Consider the following 14013-nt stretch of genomic DNA (forward strand, 5'->3'; position numbering starts at 1 on the left):
TCATGAAAGACTTCAGGGAAACATGGGTGCCTGAGTCAGGGCTCTGCTGGGTGCAGGGGAGAGGAGAGCGTAGCGGTTCGGACGCGGGCTGTGGGGGCAGAGCACGAGGCTTTAAACTCCAGCTTGATCACTTGTCGCCTAAGTTTTCTTTTAAACTTCCTTTTTCTTGACTGATACAGACTTCAGTTTCCTTGCCTGCACAGAGCTGATTAAGAATGTTCTTCTTGCTCCATATTCACGCAGGCTGTTGTAAGAACAAACTGAGTTACACACCTAACGTCTTCGGAACACCGCCTGTATAGCAGTAGCCTGGGTGGTTTAAGCAACAGGAACTTATTGTCTCACAGCTCTGGGGGCTGGAAGGTCACTCTCAGGATACCTCTGGTTGGTGTGCTTCGAGGCCTCTCTCCCTGACTTGCAAATGACCGCCCTCTTGCTACCTCTCCCCACAGTCTTCCCGTTGCACGCTTGCACCCTGGGGTCTTCTTATGAAGTGTCTGAATTTAGGGCCTCCGCTAACAGCCTCATTTGACCGTCATCACCCCACTCAAAGTTCTCTCTCTAAATATGGTTACATTCTGAGATACTAGGGATTGGGGCTTCCACGTATGAATTTGGAGAGGGCAGCAAGGTTCGTATTGGGGGACACGATTCAGACTGTTACGGCTTGGAAAGAGAAGTTGTTCAGTAAACGCTGATGTTCTCCGTGAGATCTCATTCGGGTCCCTGGTGCGTGAAACCAGTGCGGCAGGTGAACTCCCATTGAGTAAGACAAGCGAGTGCGGCTCGGAAACTCACGAGCAGGCTCTGCAGCAGATGCAAGATCTGAAACACAAAGCGGGGCTGTGCTGTGGGATCGTTGCTCTTTTCTCCGGGATGGAGAACCCGAGAGATCTCTTGATGCTCAGGTGGGGCCGCAGAGCCACCGAACCACAGATGGCTTCCGTGGTCGTGAGGGCGTCTCACCGCTGAGTGAGGAACTGAAGGGAAGAGGGGGAATGCCAGAGAGAGGCACTTCCAGGGGAGACAACCATCCTGTTAAGCCCTAAAGGGCAGCCCTGCCTTTTCATTCGGTGGAGGGAGACCGCGAATGCAAATGGTGTGTGAAATGTTAGATGTGAGTGAACTTGAAGCAATCGACAGGGTGCTTCCGCTTCATTACCAATTTCATTTTTTTTTCCTGTGCTCGCGAAGCCAGGGAAAACGTTCCCCATTTCCAGTTCTTTCTGAGAGATCGAGAACTTGAACGGTGGGCTCAGGTTGGATTTACTGCAGATTTGCCTTCAATCCCACCCTTTCCTTAGTTCTCCTCCCGTGGTTTGGTGGGAGAGGAAGAGCAGGGCCCTGGAGAGTGGGGAGGGGAGGGTCCGCGAACTCTCCGCCTCTTCCAGTCTGGGGCCTGAGCTACTTAGGGCCACACCGAGCAAGCAAGAGAAATGGGGATACTCTCCCCTGCTTGGCCGCAGGTCCCCTCCCTCAATGCATGCCTGGAAACTTCCTTTTCAATTCACAGTTTGAGCCTCCCAGAGGTCTTTTTTTTTGACTTTGCACATTTTATCTGTTGCCTTTCACATACGTGACTGTGGTAGAACATACTCTTCCAAAAATTATGCATGCATGCCCTTCGATTGCCTCACAAATCACACGCTGGGTTTGCACACACCGTCAAACCCGGGAAGACGGCGAGCTACGTACGCTGCGCAGGGCGCCGCCCGCCTCCCTGCTGCGGGGTTTGAACTGCGCGGTTGGATCTCGTTCCTCCATGGCGTCTGGGTCCTTGCTCGAGTATTTAATTTTATGTTTACTCATATTTTAGAACAGCGACTGAAAAATGAAGCGAAGAGGGAAAGTGTAATACGAGTGATAAGTTTCACAAATGTAATACATTGGGGACAAAGATAGAAATCAAGCACGGGTGCATTAACCTCTGTGGAATGTAACCTAGTTAACTGTGGGTTTCGTAGCAAAGGAAAAAAATAAGATAATAAAAATCCTGAAAAAAATCCAGAGATGTAGTGGAAATGGTGAGGTTTAATTACAATTTTCAGGATTTTTATTTTTACCTTTCTGGAATATACATTTGTATGTCGGGCTTTCAATGTCATTGTCTTAGGTCTTTGGATATTGACTAGCACCAGAATTAGCACTGGCTGCTGTCAGGTAAGTGGGATTTGGCCGAGGCTCACTTTAATCTGCAGTCCCAGGCTCATTGTATTCTTTTTCAGTGGGCCATGAAACATATCAAAATAATGTGTATTTAAATGGTGAAACCTAAGCAAAAAGAACTACATTCCACACACCTGTACACACAGAAGCCACCGAGTAAATATTGGTTGAATAATTGAGTGAGTAAGCAACAGTTTTTACTATTTGGATGAGCACCTTTGGAAATTAAGGATGCAAATTGGCATTCAGGAGCAAGCTCAGAGCAGGAATTGCCGAATTCGGGAAGTAGGCTGCAGGATGTGATCCTCAGGCCAGTGCAGGTGATCAGATCTGACCCTAGAGGTTGGGAGGGTGGGAAGGATTAAAGGAAAGGAGTCTGGGGGGAGCCATGGTTGTGGGACCGGAGCCGGGAGACTGGGGGCACGCAGTCCTCAGTGTACTACCTGTGTGGGCAGGTGGTCTGGGGCAACCCACCTGACCTCTCCCAGGTCCATTTTGCCCATCTGCAAAGTTGGGGGCTTTAGGACTGAATTATCTTCAAGACTCCACCCACTAAAGTGAGAAGGAGAAACTGCATATTATAACAGAAGGAACACTGCAGTAAGAAGCAGAAACCTGCGTCTAAGTTTCTTTTCTAACATTTGCTAGTTCTAGACCTTGGACAAATTATACCAGGTTTGGCCAGAAAAAGTCCAACCATTGTTAATGTAATGAGAATGGTTTGCGTGGCGTCGATGTCACCTGGCAGCCAAGGACAGCGGACTGGAATGCACAAGTGTGAACAATGATGACTTCACTGTACTAGTCAGTGGGGGCAGTAGATGCTGTTGAGTGAGCATGTGCACTGTGTGGCCATCACATTCAAAATGAGCGAGTAGAGCCAATGAATCTGAATCAAATTTTGCGCTGAGCTTGAGCTTTCCTCTGTGGATACTATTTGGATGATTCAGAAGACCACAGCTGTGGGCAACCGGTGATTGACAGCTTCATCACAATAATGTGCCCACGCATGCATCACATCTCCTGCAGAGTTTTTTTTGTGAAACATTAAATCACCCAGGTGACTCAGCCTGCCACAGCCCAGATTTGGTGCCCCGCAACTTTGGCTTTTCTCAAAACTGAAATTACCTTTGAAAGGGAAGAGATTTCAGACTGTTGATGAGAAAATACAATAGGGCAGCTGATGGCAACTGGGAGAACTGTGTGAGATCCCGAGGTGCCCACTTTGAAGGGGACTGAGGCATCATTGTCCTATGTACAATGTTTCTTGTATCTTCTTCAATAAATGTCTCTATTTTTTGTATTGGCCGGATACCCTCTGGACAGACCTTGTATATGTTCTCTGAACCTCAAGTTTCTTTTGTAAAGTGATGATACTACCTTTTACACTGTCAGTGGGTTGAATTATGTAACACGTGTAAAGACACTAAAAATGACACTGACACAGGTGTTCAGTAATCATTCACTGAGTCTCAGCTGATGACACTGATGTTCATGTTTTTTTATTATAAAAAAGCCTGGAGGATCATTTCACTTCCATGGGATTTTTGCCTTGCTTATCTCCAGAAACTCTGGCTGGTGAAAGTGAATAAAATGTAAAGCAGGGGATAATTGAAAATATCAACAGGATAAAAATGAAGCAAAAGCAACCGAGGAATCGATAATATCTCGTTACTGGCATAATTTAATTACAGAGTGGGATACCAAATCTAGCTTTGAGTTTCTTAGCAGCTAATTGAAACCTAGGAATACACTGGCTTTTATAATTAGCAGCTGAGCCTCCAAGAAAACATACATACTCAATTGCAGGGATCGCAACACAGCATTAAAGCAAGCACAGGCCTCTCTGATCGGCAGACCTGTGCACCTGGACAGGCTGCATGCCCGTACGGCTATGCCCCACATGTTTATTTTGCTGTGGGCTGGTTCCTTATGTAGCGGTGCCTGCTTGGGGTACTGATGGAGGGAGGAGGGGAATTCACTCTGTTCTACGAAGGCAAACAAGGTATCAGCGAAGGTACCAGGCCAGCAAAAGCTAGAAGAAGGCCCTCAAATATTCCTTGCAATAGCTCATTTCAATGTCTCTCATTTTTTAAAGCAGAGTTATTGGAAAGACATTGCATCTAACTTATAGCCTAAACATTGATTTGCTCAGCCCCCAGGGCTGTGGGTGGGGCTGTAGATGGTCAAAACCTGGAGGTGGGGCTCCTCTGGGCTCACGTAGCCCCATCCGTCGATACCAGAACCTCACAAATTCAGGGGAAGGTTGGAAAACACGGCTTAGAGAGGTTCAGTTGTGGCGGATCTTAAAAAATCTATAATCTAATATGCTAAGAGAAGACTTTAAAAAATCACTTTGTTTGATATGGATGTGATCTCACCTCACAACCATTGCAAATGTCATCACCTTTGGTTAGAGCCAGCCGACTAGCAGAGAACATGAGGTCAGCAAGTTTAATGTATAAAGTCACAACACACAGTGAATCAGCAAATACTCCTAAATCATTGCCTCCTGGGGAAACACAGGGTTAGGCTCTCGCTAGCCTCTGCCACACGTTTTCATCAACCAATCAATATATAACTTGGTGTTCTGTCTGTTTCTGTTTAAAGCCATTGTATTTAATAGATACTGTTGATTCATTAACACGAAACTCACGGCCAAGAACACTACACATGCCTGAACAAAGCTTACCTAATGCATTTATTGTCCTTGCAAGGTGCCCCACAAACTCCTTGAATACAGGAACGCTCCACAGTGCTTCAGCACATGCTCTGGGGCCACTGTAAACAGTGAAATCATCACCAAAAAGCACCAGAATGTGAAATACATGGCATTAAATAGACTGCAGCATGGACACAGGTTCACACTTGGAGAGCTGAAATGAGCGAGCAAAGCATCAACTCATGCGACCTCCGCGGGATGTGTGCCTCAAGTGACGCCCGTTCTCCCCTGCTCTGCAGATGCGCCTGCCTCGGAGTGGCCGTGGAAGTGCCTGAGTATTGATTGACTCGGGGTTACAAATGATTTTTAACTAGTAGGCAAATTGGCAAACGCACAAATCATGAGGATTGACCGTACTGAAGGTCAAGTACGAAAACGCCAGTTAGGTACCTCATCTAGTATGTAATGCAGAGTTTTAAACCAGCAGCTTTTCCTGTCTTTGTGGAACAAAATGTCAGTGTGAAAAGGGAAAAGATAAGCCCCACGAAGTGTGTGGTGTCACAGTGCACTTATTCTACTCGGATGCTTGTGGCGGGGGCGGGGGGACAATCACAATGAAAATGGCAGAGCAGATGAAGGATTTTGTTGTTATTGTAGCTATTTCAACAAGTCGTTGCATGAAATTAACTTCACGAAGGCCCGAGTAAATTTTTCACAGAGGTGACAAAGGTACCCCAGGGGGTCAAAGACTGCTCCTGAGTGAATCCCTATTGCTGATCTCCGAGTTGAATAATCGTAGCAGGAACCTCTTGGGCCAACGGCCGGGAGAGGTAAGGAGTTTGAGCTGCGATGCTTCTCTGGCGAGCGCCAGCTTTGCTGGTGTTGAAATAACGTTCCAAGCCCAAGATGGAGCTGCTCCTGCTCGGGTGCCACGTCAGCAACATGTTACGGGACGGAAGGCATTTGTTTGCCTGCCCGCATCAAAGTCCAGTAGGGCAGGAATGGAGTGCGCAGCCAAGAAAGGAGGGATTTATTACGGAGATGGCGCCGTGCCCGGAGTCCCAGGTGAGCTAATGCTCCAAGACCTGGCTCTCCGATGGCTTCCAGGAAATGGATTATATAGGGGAACATCATTCATCACGGTGACTAAGGGAGTTAAGGTTGTGGTCAGGGGCCATGGTCGCTCCAGATTGGTCGGTGCTACGGTAAGGGGTAATTGATCGGTGCACCCAGTCCCGATGCCAGCCATGGCGTCACTTGGTCTGGTTTCCCCAGTTTGCTGGGCCTGGAGCTGAAACACCACTGAAGCCCAGACGTTATCTCTAGTTTGACCCAAACTCTGTCTCCCTGGTCAACGGACACGAGGCTTTGCTCCTAAGATTGTCTGATGGGGTCTGAACGTCATTGTCCTGAGGGCTTAATGACTGCGGGAGTGGTGGTGCCAGAGGGAGGGAGGCAGGAGAGTCAGGGTGTTGCATGAGGCCCCTTGGAATCAAAAGGGAAAAGGTCGTATTGAAGAAATGAAGTTTCCCTGTGGTTATAAAAACCAACACTTCTATGACCCTGTAAAGGCTTTGCTTGACTAGCAATGCAGGCTGTTCAGTCCGCCTGTGCCCCAAAGCGAAACCAGCTCTGGGTCTTCTCACCTCAAACAAGGCTGACCGTGGGGCCCCAGACAATGAGGTGTTTTCTATTTTTCTCTTTCTTGTTCCTTCTTCTTTACCCTATAAAAGCTTCCTGCCTGTAGCCCCATTTTGCAGGTCTCTCAACAGATACTGTCCACTCCCTGAAGTGTTAAGTTTGTATCCCTTAAATCGTCTTTAATTGTTTTTTAACACCGGGAAGGCGTTTGCAGGGATCCAGAGTCCCAGTTTGAAAGTGGCTAGAAAGCGGGCTCCAAGGTTCAGAGGCTCGCTTTTCTGATGACTTTAAAGAGGGGTTGCAAACCAGTGGTGGGGAACGGATTAGTGCTCCCTCCCTCCCGTTGAATTTCCCTTACTAGCTGCACGCTGAATGGAATGAATACCTTGGAATTGCACGGGAATTCCTTTCGGCGAGGCTGCTGGTGCTCCTTAGCCATGGCCGCCTCTCACAGGCTCGTCCGACCTCTCATCTGGCATTTCTTAGGATTGCATTTCCTGCGTTGTGAAGGAGGCAGTTCTGCCCGCTGCTCCCAAAAGCATGGGGTTACACGACAAAGCTAAAGCGGCCAAAGTAAGAGCCCTCTCTGTCTGCCGCAGCCTCCTTCCTCCCCTCCCAGGCCACAAAGGTCAGAGTTTGCTGGGGTTTTATTGCATTCCTGTCCCACCCCCCTTGCCCCCACATCTCTCACAGCCTTAACCTTCCCTTGCCTGGGCTTTTCCACATTTGGATCTTCCTGTGTTGATGCAAGACGACTTCGTGGTAATAGCAATGTTACATTCAGAGGGAAATGAGATGCCTAAGGATTTAGGGTACTTACCTCATTTGCTTTTTTCCATGCCTTACAATTGTGATTAACTCAGCACCGACCACCCTCGCCCCTTTCTTGTTGCTTAATTAAGAAACATCTAGGAATTTTCTCCCTCTTAGTTGCAGGCAGATTAGAAGGAGACAAATATTTCAACAGATGCTAAAGGGTCTTTCCAACGGCTGGGAGATGAGGAAAACGCCTTTGACGGGGCTCCCGAAGTGCTCCCTGGCTGATTCTGCCGGCGTCGGAAAGAATTGTGGCTGAGTAGTTAATGAAACGCTGGGATGCTCTGACAAGAAACTCCCGTAACTATTACTCCGGCTCCAAAGAATTACTGCAAATTAAATTGTATCCTTGTATCCTTGTCCTTTATGATCTCGGGGAGGCAGTGGGTGTAACGACGTGGCTAAAGTATTCTCGTCTCACACGGTGAATGAGAGCACATGTTCATTAATGCGTGCGAACCAGCAGGAAAGAGGAAGCCGTGCGCTCCAGCTGAAAGGCTGGCGAGTGTACTGGCAACTTTGTAGGCAAAAGGCAGGGTAAACACAGTTTGAGTTTGGGGACAGGGTAATTACTGTCACCATCTGGTAACAGATGCTTCCTCCGAACTCAGACCTCGTTATGTATTTTAAGCACTTCGAGGGCATCGCGCTAGGCAACCTAATATAGGGATTACCTTTTAAATGTTACCTGGAAACCTTTTCAAGATCGCCTTGTCTAATAACACAATATCACATCTGGCCTGATTGCCGTCGCTGTAAGCAAAATCTTTTAATGGTGTTTATTATTTTTTCCCCCAAACATGCATAATCACCAACAGGAGCTGGTGTGCATGGAGAGTCATTAGTCAGCTCGTCTTCAATATGTGTGCAAAAGGCCGGCTCAGCAAGAAAACCGTAATGAATGGAAAGCAAATACAAAACACAATGTCCCCGCAGTCCTACTCCTTCCTCTGATGGATGGGAGCAACCGCTTCTCCCAGCCCAGCTGCTCGGCGACTTCCGAGCACCGTCTCCGAAACGTTTGGCATGAAATATCGTGAGCGCAACACGCGCGAGGAACAGCAGCTCCAAGGAGCCTTATGGGGAGAAATGGTATTTACTGTAATGACCACGGCGTAGGAAATTGCCGTGTTTCATAGAGAGTTAATAAAGGCAGGGCAAAGGAACATCGACCGAGAGCTTGGTGGAAATGTCACCCACCTTCTTCGACTTGTCGTCACTGGAAATGCTTCTCTCCCTCCTGCTCCCCCCCCCCCCCCCCAGGTCCCCCAGCAGGCTGGGTTAGGAAAGAATCGTGATTAGGGCCCTTCGCAGCAGCCAGGGAGGCGTTTTCTGACAGCCCTCGAGATAATGGAGTGCTGCAGGCTGGGTAATAAATAGGAGAGTATGCTTATGGAGCTGTAACTCAGCCGGGAGAGAGGTGAGATGATCTCATCATGAACAGCGCCAGCCACGGTGGTTTGTCTTGACGTCATCGAGACCTGACGGCGGAAGCAGGACTTTGTTAGTCAACCTTTTGCCTTGTTTGTCTCTCCGGAGTCCAGGGAGTTGTGGGGAGGCCCCCAGGTCTCCGTTCGATCCATTATTCCAGCCCGTATGTATTTATGGGCGTACACATGGAGCTTTATGTATGTCCTCCCAGAGCCGTGCGTTCTCCCCACACCCCAGGGGATGCACAGGAAGCCTAATTTTTGAAGTCTCGGCAGAGTAAAAGCACATATGGAAATGAGTTGACTATTTTTCATGGTGTGTGTGTGCTTGCACTGGGGCCCGTTCTAGATCATTACTTCCAAGAGGTAGCCTCTCTCTCTCCTTCATGCTACTGCAGAGCAGGGAGAACTGTACCTCCTCTCGTTTGGAGCTGCGCGCCTGTTTGAATACCCATGCTGTGTTTCCAGCTCTCATCATCCCATCGGTGTCTTGTTTTTCCTTCTAGCTTTACGGAGATTTGATTGACATCTAACATTGTATAAATTTAAGTGTACAACGTGTTGGTTTGATACACTTACATGTTGCAAAATGATTACCACCAAAGCCTTAGCTAACGTCTCCTTCAGGTTACATAACTAACACTTCTTTGGTTTCTGTGGTGAGAACATTTAAGATCTACTCTCTTAGCAACATTCAAGTATATAGTATAATATATAGGCTGTATATGTACTAATATATTTTTATTAACTATAATCACCATGTTATCCATCAGATCTGCAGAACATAATCATCTTATAACGGAAGTTTGTACCCTTTGGCCAGTGTCTGCCTGGTCTCCCCACACCCCCCAGCCTTTAGCGGCCACCATTTTACTCTGTTTCTATGAATTCAACTTCTTTAGATTCCACATACGTCATATCGTACGTTCTTTGTCTTTCTCTGTCTGGCTTATTTCACTTTGCATAATTCCCTCAGTGTCCACCCACATTATCACAAATGACAGTTTCTTTCTCATGGCTGAATAATATTCATATTTACATACATATATATACAGCATATTTTCTTTGTTTATCTGTTAATGGAGACTTAGATTGTTTCCGTATCTTGGCTATTATGAACAATTTCTCAACATTTTTCCATATCTACTGATTTCTAGCTATTTGGGGCTTGGGTGAGTTAACTTATCAATGCCTCAGTTTCCCCAACTGCTTACTAGGACAATAATAATACCCCTTAATTTTTAAGGATATTTTATCTTTAGGATACTATGAATTAATATATGGAAAGGGTTTCTAGTCATTGTTATTCTTGGTGTTGGTTCTGTAATTTTTTTTATAAAGTGTTATTATATTCTCCTTGAGAGAGGCAGTATGTCTTGGTCAATTATCTATCTTCTATATCTTCCTAAACATGTATCATAGTATACAGATATAGGAGTTAAATTTAAATCACTTCCTAGATTTTGCAAGTCTTGTATAATATTTTTAATTCTAGAAGGAACCTTCACCTCTATTCTGTAGACAATGCAAATCTCCACACTCGTACTAACATCCCTAAAGAGCATCTTTAGGAGTAGGTGCTCCTGCAAAAATGAGTCTGAAGCACCCTCCAAGGGCTGAGTGACGTACAAGGAGGGGGTAAGCGCCTCTCTGACAGTGACCTTCCATCTAAGAAGCATCGTATTGCATGTCGAATCCTGAAGAAGTACAAATTGAGTCTCCCTAAAATCTACCACTTTGGCACATGGGCTATTTTAGCTGAAGGCAATCAAGACCCAGCAGACCAAGAAAGACTTTCTCTTCTTCCTAATTACCTAAGAGAATTAGATAGGGAGCCTGGCCCCGGAAGAGAACTATCACAGAGATAACTGTTTATCTGAGTGGCCTGTGGGTGGGACAAGGCAGACATCTAACTGTCAAATAAACAACTGCTCAAACTGTCAACTGAAGCATGCTCGTGCTTCTGTGCCATAATCAATATCAATCATCACCCTTCTCCCCTCTGAATCACCCTTCCAACCCAGGGCCCCATCCCATTCCTGAGCTCAAGATGGTAGACAAGCCTCAATTGCCCAACTTATCCTGGAATCTCATTGTCTTTGTAGGGTTCCTGTACATACATAATTAAATTTGTTTTCCTCTAGTTAATCTGCCTTATGTCAATGTAATTATTAGACCAGCCAGGGGAACCTAAAAGGGTAGAGAAAACCTTTTTCCTCCCCTACAGTATCAGCAGGTGGCACTTTTATAACACTCTTTGTTCTCTTTGGAACACATTCTCCCAGATGTTAAAGGGAACAACACACAGTTTTATAAATCCAATGTAGGAATTGATTAGAAAGTGGTTTGTTAGAAGCAGCAATTGAATGAGTAACATTTGCGAATGACTATAAGTTAGAGTGAATTCATCATTGGCTCTCTGAGAACTTTATACCATCGATTCCTTGCATTTTGGTACGCTCATTTAAGTGGTGGGAAAAAGGGACAGGGTGACATTTAATGCCTAAGAACCCACAACTATCATCTGATGCAAACATTATAAGCCCTTCATGCTAGGGCAGGAGAAAGGTTGAGACCTCTGATATAGATGGTCAACCTATCAACAGTGGTCAAGCAATTGACCCTACATGGGACCCAGAAAGCAAAAGAAAATGACTGTAGTTGTTTTTGGACGGCTAGGATTGGCGAACGGAGAAAACATGCCTCAACTCACATCTGTCCAACAGCAGCAAATGGAATCAAAATACAGCTTCTGGGGCAGAATGAACTGTCGGCAGTTTTGTCCACTGACATATCCAGCAACAACCGCTGAAAAGCCGGAGGGGTCAGTCACCCAGGGTCCACTTCCAAGCGCGGTCCATTTTGAGATGAAAACAGGCTAGCATTTAGAGCTGGGCATTTCTGCGTTGGGATTGTGTAGTGTACTTGAGAATGTTCCAGTTGTTTTTGGATTGTTGGTTCTGACTGCAGATGTTTCAGTACAACAAGTAGGCAGCATGGATTTAAATAGGCACTTTTGTGATGAATTACATTCCTCTGTAGTTCTTTCAGCTGGGTGGGTATTTTGAAAAATTATAAGATGTCATATACATTTGAGTGCAAATTGATCATATAAATAGCCATTATTCATAGCTACGGTGGCCATATAATGCATCATTCAAGGCGGAGAGTGAAAGGGGTGCGAAGAATAATTACACCGGAATGACAGACATAAGGGCGGCTGCTGGACAACCTGGGGCACAGCGACGTCTAATTTATACCTTGTGTGTGAAGAAGAGCATTTATTCACTTAATGTAACATGATTACTCTATTTTTTTAACCAGTTTTATTTCCACAGCCCCTGTTTGCCTCTTTTTTTATTCCTGGGGTACATGGTAAAACTTCTATCACAACCCTTATCACAACAATTATACAGTCAGCTGTTTATAAATTTGTTCTGTATCTCACAATTACACTAGACCCTGGGCTTCCTGAGAACAGGGTCCTGTCTCTCCTCCCCTCCCCTCCCCTCCCCTCCCCACTCCTCTTCTTTCTATCCTCCTGCCTTCCTTCCTACTGTGGTCTTTTTATACTGGCTTACTTCACTTGGCATATTATCCTCAAGGTTCATCCATATTATATCATGAGTTAGAGCTTCCTTCTTTTTAAAGGCTAAATAATTTTCTATTTTATGTATACATCATTATTTTCTTTACCCATTCAACTGTTGATGGACATTTAGGCAGCATCCACCTCTTGACAACTGTGAATAATCCTGCAAAGAACATGGAGACGCTAATATCCATTCAAGATTCTGTTTTCAATTCTTTTGGATATATACCTGCACGTGTGCATTGCTGGACCATATGGTCAATCCGTGTGTAGGTCTTTGAGGAACCTCCACATTGTTTTCCACAGTGGCTGCCCTGTCTCACATTCGCTCTCACAGTGCTCACTGGCTCCAATTTCTCTTCATCCTCACTAGCACATTATATTATTATTATTATAGTAGTAGTAGTAGCATTATTATTGATAGTGGCCATCTTACTGGGTGTGAGGTGATCTTGCTTTGCATTTCCCTGATGATTAGAAATGTTGATGCTTTTTGGAATCTTTGTGATTTCTCTTTAAGTTTTTCATTAAGTGCCATTTTTCACCTTGTCTGTAGGGAGCCTTTCCTTGGAGGGGGGACTTTCAGAGGGAAGGTTCAGACATGGTCAAATTAAGTGTAGGGAACATCATGTGTTTCAAACAGCACTGGGTTTCTATTCTTTCTTCATTATATTCCGTCTTCATTTTACCTCTTCCAAGCCATCCCACAGTACCCGCTCCCCTCATGAGACACAAGGAAGCAGAGGCCATAGGAGTGCTCCAGAGGAAGAAAGATTTTGGAGGTGGGGGGGTCTTTTTATTTTTTCCCAGAGGAATCCATTTCACTTGCACATTTCTCATGGCTCATTCTCTCTGTCTAATAACATACCACTCGATGTAAAAGTTCCCCTTTTCCATCAAAACAAAACAAAACAAAACAAAATACCTTCAAGCTTAAAAATAAAATGCATAGAACCTGGGCTTATCTTTGCCTGTATAAAATAGCATTAATATGCTAATTTATACAATGGTTCAAACAAGTAAAAACCAATAAAATCATTACTGTGTCCCCGACAAACTTTTCGGGCTTGAAATGCCCGAATGCCCGGGCTTGAAATCACAGTTTGAAATGTCTTTGGCTTAATATAGTTATTCAGCCAAAGTTCATGTGCAGGAACTCCGTATACACTAATTCACAATATGTGATTCAGGAGCAGCGAGGAGTCAGAAGATAGTGGGAGTGTCATTCTACACACAGACTCGGCTTGCAAACGTCCGTTACTGTGTTCCTGTGGCTGAGCTATGGGGCTGGCCTCACTCTCCCGTCTTCTTTTTAACTGAGAAAACCATCCCCAGGACTTCGATTTGGATGGGTCTTCAAGGTCATGGACTTTGTCTAGTCAACAACTCAGTCACCCCAGGACATGCTTATTGACTTTAGCAAGAAGGACGGGAGGGAGGAGAGAAACATCGATCATCTGACTCTTGTACACATCCTCAACCAGGACTGAACCCACAGCCCACGCATGTGCCCTGACCAGGAATCTAATCCATGTCCTTTCGGTGTCAAATCAACCGAGCCACACTGGCCAGGGTCATCGTTGCATTGTTTTGATTTATGCCTTGGGTCTGATCGACTGCCTGAATAGATAAATTATAGACAAGGCTAATGTATGGAAAGAGCCACGGAGAGTTGGGCTAGGGGCCGTGGATAATTTGCTTTCCGT

The sequence above is a fragment of the Phyllostomus discolor genome, chromosome 11, assembly GCF_004126475.2.
Source record: "Phyllostomus discolor isolate MPI-MPIP mPhyDis1 chromosome 11, mPhyDis1.pri.v3, whole genome shotgun sequence".
NCBI classification, from domain to species: Eukaryota; Metazoa; Chordata; class Mammalia; order Chiroptera; family Phyllostomidae; genus Phyllostomus; species Phyllostomus discolor.